This window comes from Acartia tonsa, chromosome 5 (genome assembly GCF_053477335.1).
Source record: "Acartia tonsa isolate MP-2025a chromosome 5, ASM5347733v1, whole genome shotgun sequence".
NCBI lineage: Eukaryota > Metazoa > Arthropoda > Copepoda > Calanoida > Acartiidae > Acartia > Acartia tonsa.
In genome coordinates, this window is record NC_137264.1 from 15,835,284 (window position 1) to 15,847,546 (window position 12,263).

At 31.2% G+C, this 12,263-nt stretch overlaps 1 protein-coding gene across 2 annotated transcripts in view; it reads left to right on the top strand.

Annotated features, from left to right (window-relative positions):
* The first annotated feature begins 6,007 nt into the window (after window positions 1-6,007).
* LOC145318843 (uncharacterized) overlaps window positions 6,008-12,263 on the top strand; it is a 38,494-nt gene continuing 32,238 nt past the window's right edge. For both annotated transcript variants that reach the window (XM_080160501.1, XM_080160503.1), the window contains exon 1: window positions 6,008-6,251. The gene's annotated coding sequence lies outside the window, so the exon portion shown is untranslated. The remainder of the gene's footprint in view (window positions 6,252-12,263) is intronic.

Here is a 12,263-nt window from a genome sequence, read left to right on the forward strand (position 1 = left end):
GATGCGAGAAATAACTATTCTCGTATTCACTTGAATCCGGTGGATAGGAACCGGTTCTCATGAATATGAAAAAACTATGTCTAGCATCGTATTATATCCAGTTTTCTACGAATATAGAAATGTACAATCATAAGATTAAAACTAGTCTTTTTAGCCGGTGCCTTCGGCACCACGGGGCTAAAAAAACTAGTTTTAATCTTATAATTGTACATTCTATATCCGCGGAAAGCCGTTTACAATACAATACGAGAAATAACTATTAAAGTTTATTGTAGCTAGTGTTTGTGTTGATTATTTTGAGTAAGCTTGCTCTGCTAAAAGAGTATATATTTATGCCCAGTTCACAAACAACTTTTAGAGGTCGACCGATTTATTCTGTAGGTCAACCTTAACAAGTACAACTGACAAAGGACTATATAAAATTGGTCAATCTAAAGCTTCTTTAGATCGACCTAAATTTTTCCTAAAATGTGAACTAGGCATTAATGGCATTCTGTGCTAGTGCCAACAGTCTTATAAATTACCCAATAAAACAAAAGTTGCATAAGTTTAGTACCCAAAGTCTAAGACAACCAAAGCATTGAGTTTTAGATCCTCTGCTTTATCGCAATGTATTTTTACTGTCTTATTGCTATATCCCTGACAAGACCAGACTATATCTTGATGTAAAACAAAATAATTAGGTTGCGTGAATAGAATGTAAATTGGATCTTAACCTTAACATTTTACACATGAACCCATTATAGGCGCCGGTAACATTAAATATAAGCTGACATCAAAGTAATTCAGAGTCACTTTATAAAAACAACTCCTTCTAACAATTGCCGATCAAAACCTCGGTAATGGCAAAAATCTTGAATTTCCTTTTAGGAGCGAAGTTACTTGTCTCACTAAAGCGCATATTTAAGAAAAAATATGTGAAAGGTTTTGTGATTTTTACCTTTTTTTTATTTATTTGGAGACAATCAATTACAGGTTACACCATTTCGAATGGTTGATTTATTTTATTTTTGTGCAAACACTTGACTAATAAGGTTCTTATTTGCAGGGAAGATTTATATGCATATAAGTCTTGGTCAGCCCTTGTAAAAAAAACCTAAATTCTAAACACCTCATGAAATAAAGACATTAGGTAAATTTAAAGCAGCAATAACGTTGGTAAACTAAAAGATATCCACAACTATGTAGTAGGACTTAAATTATATAAAAGCTTCTCATCTAAAAATGCGCATTGTGTTGAAAAATGAACAAAGCCTCTATGTGTGTCGATCTGATAAAATACAGGGTGCATAATTTGAATTGACAACTACTTTAATTTTGAGTAGTGCAGCTACTCTATAACCTTATGTTACAATATTCGCAAGTCTGTCCAAATGTCACTTCATCACAATTTACTGTTATCTCACAATCTTGAGTATTTAAAAATCACATTTGATTATATTAAATCATAAGGAAAAAGGATAAGAGAATGAATACTCACCCCCTTTTCATGGTAAAATACTACTTCCCCATCCCTAAATTTTTAAAGAAAATTTAGCAGACGAAAATCAAAAGCCGCCCAGGGCTCTTTGTATGTCAATCATAAATAATAATGTGAATAAAAAGAAAAGCGATATTTAGCAAACAGCCGTGGGCGGTCAGTATCAGCTGAATGTTTATTATGAAAAAAATTTCCCCCTTTTTAGAAATAAAAGGATTCATCTTTCATGCACAAATTTTTTAAATAAAAATAAATTCTTTTAATTTTTAATTAAAACATTAAAACAACAATATCTAAAAGTAAAAAGTAAAAAAAAATATTTTTTAGATGTTGTTTTTAGTATTTTTTATATTTAATAACAAAATTTTCTTTTTATTCTTAATTCAAATATTACATTCTAAATATTAAAACTTTACATATTAATTCTTTAATCCTCCCATTTGAAAAGTGGTGGAATAGCAATAAAATTTAGCGCAGCAACAGCGCTAATTAGGCCCCTGGGCCCACTGCCTATTTTCGTCTTCTAGTTGCTTTGATTCCTCTCTTTTATTTTTTTCTCTATGTATTAAATTATCTTATTTTTACCAAAGTTTTAACTTTTAGTTTAAAGTTTTAGTTTTTAGTTAAAAGTTTACTGTCATTTTGAAAAAAAAATTATTGTAAAGTGTCCTTGTATAAAAGTAACAGGATGTCTGCCTATCTATCTGTGTGTACCTAAGAATCTTGATAACTGCTGAACCGATATGTTTCTCCTTTACGTGTCCAGAGAAAAAAAACCCTAAAAAGGCATCCCTAAAAATTTCTTTCTTAAATTTTGAAAAAACAAAATTGAAAGTGGGGTGTTCGACTTCCCACCCATCCCACCTTGAGTTCCTATAGAGGTCTATAGGGGCGTATAAAGTATTGGACAATTTTGTGTGTGTTGCTCCCTGTATTTTGTGTATTCACAGGAGGAAATATTAGGTGTCAAAATATGTAACTTAATTCTCTACCTGTCAACATTATAGTAGGATGGGACTTTCAAAAATTTCCACGGGTCCTAAGGGATAAGACCCTGGACGATAAAATTGATGTACTTCCCGTGAGATCAAAAATAAGATTATAACATACAAATTAAAATTATTGGTTAAAAGTTTGAACACTAATAGTTCTAAGTTAACCAACGAAAATTTGTTAAAGTACCCAAAGTTTTGAGCCAACGAATAAAGAACTTTGGTTACTAGTCTAATTTACTCTCCAATGTCCCCTCCCTGCCTGTAAATTTCAATATGTCACATTTTGTTCGGGTGTATGGAATATTAATTTATAAAAATCTTATCATGCAAAGAGTGTTTGATAAGATTTGCATTCATTGTTGTTTCTGTGTGCTTGTACTATTATGGTATTTCCAGTATTGCTTTCTAACCGATTCATAATCACTGGATTAGAATTATTCCCTGCCATACTAAAAATCATGTATAGCATCGTAAAGACACAATTCATACCAGTTTTGTTAGACCAATGTTGCCTAAGGCCCGGGCTAACAAAACTGGTTTTAATCTTATATATTTTGAAATTTTTTTGAAAGCGAAGCTTTTCTATAATTAGAGTCCTTAACGCAATGGAGGAAGTGGGATTTTTCTCAGCTGGTATCAAAGATAGACAGCTTAAATCAGTGAAGATTCCTGGGACTTCAGTGTATCTAATTTATACTTTGTTTTGTCAGCCTTTCTTTCGGTCATTCTTCAAAAGACATCAGTCTTATTTTTTAAAGGTTAGGAATTTTATCAGGTTTTTCATATTCTTTCTCTTTTCTATTTTTGTGACTTAAATTCTTCTTTTTGACTTTGTTGGTTTGTCCATTTCATGATTTTTCTTCACTTCTTATGGATGTTGTATTTTTTTTATATTTCTATAATCTTTACATTTTCAGATAAAGATTTGCGTAAAGAGAGAGAGAGAGGGAACATTGGGCTGTTTATTACACTAGTCCCCAAAGAATGTCCTATCCCTTTAGATCCCTGAGGGGTTGCAAACCTTTCAAAACATAAACGTTTTTTCTCTGTTTTTCTTAAGATCTTGCAAACAGCTTGTGGAAGAGAAGAGATAAATTATCTGACACTTAACTTTGAACACAGTAATAGTGTCTGACTGATTATGACGTAACAAAAAAAATTAGCCAATGGGAGGCCACTATAAATTTTACCATTGGTCAATAACGGCCTCTCATTGGCTATTTTTTTTGTTACGTCATAATCAGTCAGACACTATTACTGTGTTCTTAACTTTTTCTTCGAATTTAAGTAAAGTCATATTTTAGTCTTACTTGAAATTATGATTCTGATAGCAACGGAAAAATTCCCCCAAATATCAGGGCTCAAGGGAGAATTAAAACATGTACATTGAATTTGTCTTTAAATATGCATTTGGGTAGGTGTGTTTATGTGTGTTGTAAAATACTAGCGGCTACTCCCCCTAGAAGCCTCTAGGGGCACTTAATTTAGGTAGAAGAAAAGTCGACATCATCCCATTTTAAATTTGAGTTTTATAAATACAAATAAAGTACTACTGGTGCTGCTCATAGTCTAATGTGTTCTCAAGAAAATTATTTTTTTTAGGGGGGGGGGAATTTTCATTTTTTGGGGGGCTGGGGGTGTCCCACCTCCCAAGAATATAGCTTAAAACCACCACAGTAGAATCCAATCGGTTCAGTGTTTATCGAGATCTTAAGGGACAGACGGACAGACGGACGGACAGACAGACATCGTTCTACTTTGTATTATAGATACCTAGAAAAAAAAGCAGTTGTTTGATTAGGAAAAGACAATGCTTTACGGTATACTTAATGCCACGCAAGGTTAAAAAGTTAGCCCCGCAGGAGAAAAAGGAGAAAAGCCACTGTGAAAATACGACGAAACCCTCTACTTTGTTTTCTTTCCATGAACCCAGTAACCTATCCTGCCATACCTGGATGGGTTGGGCCGGAATTTCCAGAAAGAAAACATTTCTAAGAAGCACGGACCTGCCTCCTTTCTTCTTGCGGCTAACTTCGTAAATTTTCACCGGAAAATAATAAAAACATACATGTAGATTTACTTGTGTTGATATGCAGGGAAATTAAGGGATAAGACAAAATTAATATAAATATCCAATGAGGATAAACAAGATTAAAATGATTGGTTGAAACCTTTTTACACTTTAATTTTGAACTAAACAATCAACGAATAAGGTAACGTTGTTATAAAACTTTGGGTACCAGTTTGTGTTTAAATGATTTATTCATCTTATGGAACAAACTCATACATGATAAAAAAAATACAAACAATTTTCATTTGGGTACAAGTTTAATTAACATCCCAATATGTTCCTTTCCTCCCTGGACGCTATCCCAGCTTCTTTGAAAAATTAGCAGGGTTCTACAATGTTAATAATTTCTTGTTTATTGAAAACTTAAAGAGTTTTAATTTAAAATTAAATGATCAATTTCTTTCTTATGGAAAAGATAGCAAGGATATATATCCAGGTAGAGAGTTGATGGTGAGTTGTCAGTGACAGCTTTTAACAGCAGCTTGACAGCTTCAACATCTAAAAAGATTTAATAGTTATAGTTTCTAAAACAGCTTTAAAATATGTTTTAGTTTACTAAGATTTATGCAATACTCATATGTTTGTCAGTGTGTTTTTTTAAGACTGATAAAAATCTTATATAAGATTTATACGATATTTTAATATGAATTTTTTCTCTTACTAAATTTTAAATTAATTGCTGAATTGAAAGAACACTTTAATGCGCAGCTGAGTGGGTCGAGCGGAGCATTTAACCCGCCCCCTCTCCCTTCTTTCATAAATAACCTCGGCGCGGCAATATCGCCAGCCACAAAGCGTCGTCACTCTGTCTATGCTGTTTAAGCTGTTCTTTTTTACAAGGGACAGTGCATATGAAAATATTAATAAAAAGTTATAGCTTCTTTTAAAGATAGATGCTGTTACCCTAGCCTTTAGGGGGGGGGGGTTGTAAGAAATTTGTATAGCCTCCATGATATTTGACCAGCATTTCCGACATATTTGGCTACAAACAAAAAGAACCTTAATACTTTACAATACAGGATTTTACAAATATAAATTTTTACAATATTTACCCATATTTCTTAATTTCTTAAATTTTTTGTTTAGCCTCCGACAGTTTTTTTATGCGGTCCAGTCGCAAAGCTGCAGACTTTTTTCCTTTTCCTTTTTAAAACTACAATTAAAAGTGGGGGAAGGGGCGACTTTCCTTCATGACCTCAAGACCCCTCTTGAGGTCTTTAGGGGCGTATCCGCTAGTAATTACATTTTAATAAAAAAAAAAATATTGCTTTCATCTCTATTTTTCTAATTGACTTTTTCAAGGGAATTAACACAATTTTAAAAATATTAATTCTACCAAATTTTACCCATATAACTTTTAATGTCCCAGTCCCTTTAAAACTAGGGGAAATTTTCAGTTATTCTTTAGAAACGATGCTTTCAGCTGTCGTGAAGGTAAGCAATACCTATATAAAGAGGTTCAGTGTGATGAAAGCTGTCTAAGGACAACACAGTGACTCGAGCGGTCAGCACGCGCGCATACTCATTCACAGTTACAGAGCTAAGATCAGCTGATTTGATTACTATTACTCAACTTGAGTTTTTAAGCAAAATATTTACGCAATATATTCTGCAGTATTTATAGTGTGCTTGGTTAGAACAAAAAAGTTTTCAGTTGTGAAATGATATTTTAGAAGAAATTCAATTAAGCAAACAATTAATCCAGGTAAATTAATGGACAATTTCCAAACATTATTTTGAAGGTTTAATGGAAAAAATGAAATGAGTTAATAAATCCCCAAATTGTATTAAAGTGCACAAAGTTAAAGCCATTATAGAAAACAATTATCATCTTTCTCTTTTATCTTTTGCACATTGTGACCCTGAATAACTTGAAAAAACTTTAACTTAACATTTATACACTTCATCTGATTAAATTTTTTGATGATATTTATTTCTCAAAATCTGATTAAATATTTTGATAATATTTATTTCTCGAATCATATTATAAACAGCTTTCCATGGATATAAAATGAACAATTATAAGATTAAAACCAGTTTTTATATTTGTAGAAAACTGGATATAATACAATGCTAGACACAGTTTTTTTGTATGGATGATAACTGGTTCTAATCCACAGTATATCAATCGGTTTCGAATGAATACGAGAAAAAGAATTATGAATTTCTCTTGGCTTTATTTATACAAAAAGGCCTTGTAAATACAGAGAGTGAAAATATTTTATACATTAAAAGCTCTAATAAAGTACACAAAATAAAAATAAATCCCAAATTCAAATGCATTGCAAATTATATTTGATATTGGATATGTTTGCAAAATGATCTCTCACTACTTGCCATAGCAAATATCATTCATGGTTGAAATACAAGCCAACTCCAATATATGTTCAAGGTTACTACTAGGCAAGGCAACACACACTTACAAAGTTTCTTTTTATGTTTAGTTGTATGTTATTAAAGTTTATATAATATACTTCTTGATGGCAAACTTTACCCTGCATAAAGATGTAAAGATAGTTGGAAATCTGATTTTAATTATTATGTACTAGCAAATACGCCACTAGAAGCCTTTAGGGGCATCTTGGTGTGTGGGATAGAAGTTTAAGTTTTAAAGATTAAAAAATTTTGTGGGGTAATTTTTTTCTAGAGGTTATTTCTCATGGGAGGGTGGTGTTACCCTCCCTCAAAATAGTTGTATACTTTACTGGTACCTATGCAAAGCTACATTGTAAAGGAAAACCATATGGGACTGGCGATTAGCAAAATCTTTTGGTACACACAGACATCATGTTACTTTGATTATAAATAACTTTTACACGATAAAGCCTTGTTTCTGTTAAGAACACAATTATACAAAGTTAAGAAATCAAATTTAAGGTGTATTAACTCTTTAACTATTTTATTCCATGTTTGCATGGTATTGCATGCAATAAATATGTATATTGCATTTTTTTCTATCCCTGCCATTTTTAGTCATTTTCTCTTTCCTTTCCTTTTCTTCACCAAGTTGAGCAGCAAGATGATGTAGAGTGTGTAGGGCAAAATAAAGGCCCATAATTTATGTATTATAGATAAAGATGGGAAAAGTTTTTATCTCAAGTCTTTTGGATCATATAATCTCTCTTGCTGCCTTTTTTAACACAGTTCTCTCCCTTTCTCTTTTGTATATATTTTATATAGAATATATACAGGGGCGTCCAAGCTTTTTTATTTGGGAGGGGTAACATTTTTTTACCCCCTCCAAAATTTTTACCTGGGGGGTAAAATTTGCCTACGGACCCCCAAGATGGGGGATAAATTTTAAATAGGGGGGGGGGGGGGTAATCCTCACTTTGCCCCCCCCCTTGGACGTCCTTGAATATATATTGATTTTTCTTGTATTCATTCGAATCCGGTGGATAGGAACCGGTTCTCATCCATACGAAAAAACTATGTCTAGCTATCGTATTATATCCAGCTTTTTACAAATATAGAAATGTACAATTATAAGATTAAAACTGGTTTTTAATTTTATAATTGTACATTCTATATCTATGAAAAGCTGTTTATAATATGATGCGAGAAATAACTATTCTCATATTTTCTTACACATCTTAGGGAAACTTGAGAATGTTGTATGAAAATGCAAAAGTGGTTTGGGTAAAAGTTCCAATCTTTACTTAATCGATTGTAAATTTAATTTCTTCTTGTCTCACATTTTACTCTATCATTTAAGATTTAAATGAAATTGAATGTAATTGTAATTATAAATTAGTATCATACTTTAGATTGTTAGATTGTCTGCATACACTCTACATGACATAAATTAGGATTTACATCAGAAACTATATGCATACACACTCAATATTAAACAAAAGTCATAGAAAATTTATTTGACAAGCAGCATATAATCACGGAAATTTTCTTATTTCTTGAGCAGATTGATTGTTATTATTGGTATGATTATTAAGTTTTGAAACCTTTTTGAAGTCTTACAGATTTTATTATATTTTCTTTACGTAAACAATTGTTTGAGCCTAGATAGGATGTGTGAGTCATAATAAGATGAAGTTTAATGCAATACCTGTGTAACTCAGATGTGAGAGGGTTAGCCAAGTCAAGGATTATGTAAAATCAAGTAGAAAAATTAGGCATCATAGACTAATGTAAGTTAAAACTGTAAAAAACAAGAAATTACTTTAGATTAATATGCAAGATTTTATACACAGAGAAAATGTGAAAGTTAAACTTTGACTTATAAACTATACTAGAAAGTTTGTATGTCCACTTTAAACATGCTGATTTTTTAACAAAGATTCCTAGCAAAACAAGGTATAAAATTGTTTAAGCAAATCATTTCTATAATCAAGTCCTAAAAATGTATGTAGGTATATCCTCAAACAGTATCTCGTATTCATGCAATCTTGCAACAAATTTACATACAATTTTGTTTAGATTAATATTCTGCTTATCAAGTTTTGACACTCTACAATTAATAATGTTTATTTGTTTTATCGTATGATTTTAGAGCTTTGCTTTTAGGGATGTTAACCATGTTTTTGTTTTTTTTGTAAAGACTACTTGTGTTGAATATCTCTGGGCCAGAGAAATGATAAGGTGCGTGGAATGTGTTATATAAAAGGAAGTATTATTATGGGGGGTGGAAAGGAGAGAAGGTTTGTGCAAAATTATTGAATTATCTGAAAGTATAATATTACCAGGATAAAATAATGTTCAAATGGATATAGAATACGTGGATATTGTGACAGATTCTCGCATACCATGATAAAATGTTTTTCCCAGCTGGCAATTATAATGTTACACCCCCCTTCAACTGACTATGGAGGAATGTATTAACCAATATCTAAAGATTATATTAGCAACCTAGATTTACGATACAATTCCCCTGTAACAAATCCACATATTGTATATTCATGGATGTATATTACACTCTCTACTATTACAACCCTCCTAAGAATAGATTGTGCTATTTCTAGGTAGGGCAATAGCATTAACGGATAAATTTGTCTTATACCTCTCCTTGTAGTGTAATATTTTAAAATTTTTGTAGCGGAGATTTTGCATCAAATTGTCCAACCCTTCAGTGTTTCAATTTAACAAAACTGTTTAGGTCTTTCTTGTTCATAAACTGATTTTTTTAAATAGACATAAATATGGTCTAATGAGCTATCTTATAGCTGTTACTGCAAAACATCTTATTAACATACAGCAACTATATCATTTTGTCCTAATAATGATGAACAATTTGTAAAAATAACTTCCTACTCTTAATAATTTCTTTTTCTTTTATATAAATGTATATAATATGCCACAATGGGAATACAATTTACATAATTTTGTAAATGTTTAAGCAGCATATTTTCATATTTTAACTTCTTATTCTAAAAAAATTATTAATTTACATAAAAGATAAAAAAAATTCTATACACACATAAATTGTTCCTCAAGTTTAATTTGAAATAAATTATTTACAGAGAAAATAATGAAATAATAGTTATTTCTCGCATCGTATTATAAACGGCTTTCCGCGGATATAGAATGTACAATTATAAGATTAAAACTAGTTTTTTTAGACCCGAGGTGCCGAAGGCACCGGCTAAAAAAAACTGGTTTTAATCTTATGATTGTACATTTCTATATTCGTAGAAAGCTGGATATAATACGATGCTAGACATAGTTTTTTCGTATAGATGAGAACCGGTTCCTATCCACCGGATTCGAATGAATACGAGAATAGTTATTTCTCGTATCGTATTATAAACGGCTTTCCGCGGATATAGAATGTACAATTATAAGATTAAAACTAGTTTTTTTAGCCCCGTGGTGCCGAAGGCACCGGCTAAAAAAAACTAGTTTTAATCTTATGATTGTACATTTCTATATTCGTAGAAAACTGGATATAATACGATGCTAGACATAGTTTTTTCGTATTCATGAGAACCGGTTCCTATCCACCGGATTCGAATGAATACGAGAAAAAGAATTAAAACGTACGTCCTATAAATTGAAGACACTTATGAAAGAGTATCTGCCTACTAAATGTTTTTTTCCAAATTAAATCTAGATTTTAAAACCCTGTTATAGCAAAAAGAATATTCGGAACACTTTTGTTGTAATTTTTTCACGAAAAAAAAACCTTGTGGATTTTACTTTACCTAGCAACGATAAGAATCAATTTTTACCTTGAGTTCTGTACTTTGCAGGGATCTAAAGGGATAAGACAATGGCCGATACATTTATGTAAATCCCCAATGATGATATACAAAATAACCTCTTCTGTAGATTACAATTAGATTAGTTTGGACACTAAACTTAATGAAACAACAAATCAAAATAAAATGAAAGTCCCCTAAGTTATTAAGCCAATGAATAAAAAACGTTATTATAACACTTTGGGGACTAGTGTAATAACAACTCAATATCCCCTGCTTCTGTGGTGCTTCGTCGTTGTAAATTATTTCGTAATTAAACAAGGATCAACTAATACATAAATTAGCAACTACACAAAAAGACAAATTTATAAACATAAATTTTTGTAAGGTATTTTGGATTCTCTAATTTTAAAAACGTGTTTCTAGCCTCTGGGGGTGCCGCTAATCCTGCGGGGGCTCTCAAAGCCCTTACTTTCCCTGACAATATATAATAAGAATTGAAATCTGAGGTAGATTCTTAAAAAACTTTTTGGCTCACTGCCTCACTAAAAAAAAATTGTGAAAAATCCTCCTAAATCGCATAAAAAATCTACAAAAATTAATTAAAATTATAAAAGTATTAATAACAAAAGATTTTTTTTTGTAGATTTTTAATGCGCTTTTGGAGGATTTTTCACAAAAATATAGTCAGTCAAAATATAGAGTGGTAGCACTACTTGAAAAAAAAACAATTAGCTCTTGCTCACGTGAACCTTTCTCCAGACTAATTGATTTATCTTATCAGATTTTTTACCAGAAAGTGGAAAGGTCAGTTTCAATTAACTTTTTTTAACATGAATTTAGTTTGCTTCAAATATTAGGTTTCCTCGCTTTACTTTTATGATTTTTATGATATACACAGCTATATTAAAACAGTAAGATTGGACAATGGGCTGTTGATAACCCCAAAGTTTTATATTAACGTTTTCTTAATCTTGGCTTACCAACTTTGGAGACCTATTGAATTTTGATTGGTTGATTCATTAAGTTTAGTGTTCAAACGTTTCAACCAATAATTTTAATCTAAAAAAGGGTCATTTTGTTTTTCATCTTTGGGGATGTAAATCATGTTATTGGTCATTGTCTTATCCCTGTAGATCCATGATATTTAAGCAAGTTTTTAACATGCAAAACGCGTTCTTTTAAGATACCCTCCGTCACTATGTATGTTTAAATGTCATGCAAATCAGTATGGTAACTAAATAAAGCAGGATATTTCAAAAAGATGTACCTATCTCATTATCTTTCTACCTAATCAAATACCATATCAAATTAATTGTTATATTACAGATCTGAATAATGTGAAATATGTAATTACATTTTAATGCTTCCTTATGGTCAACTGTTTCTTGTCATATTTTCATAATATATGTATATAAGCTTGCAAAAGGTCAAAGCTAATCTACAGATTAATCTATAACATGATCTAAAGTTTAAATATTATTTGATTTTCAGAAAAGGTTAACATTTGATTTTCAATAGTATAATAAGGTTCTGATAATAATATGAAATTACCTAAGTAAACC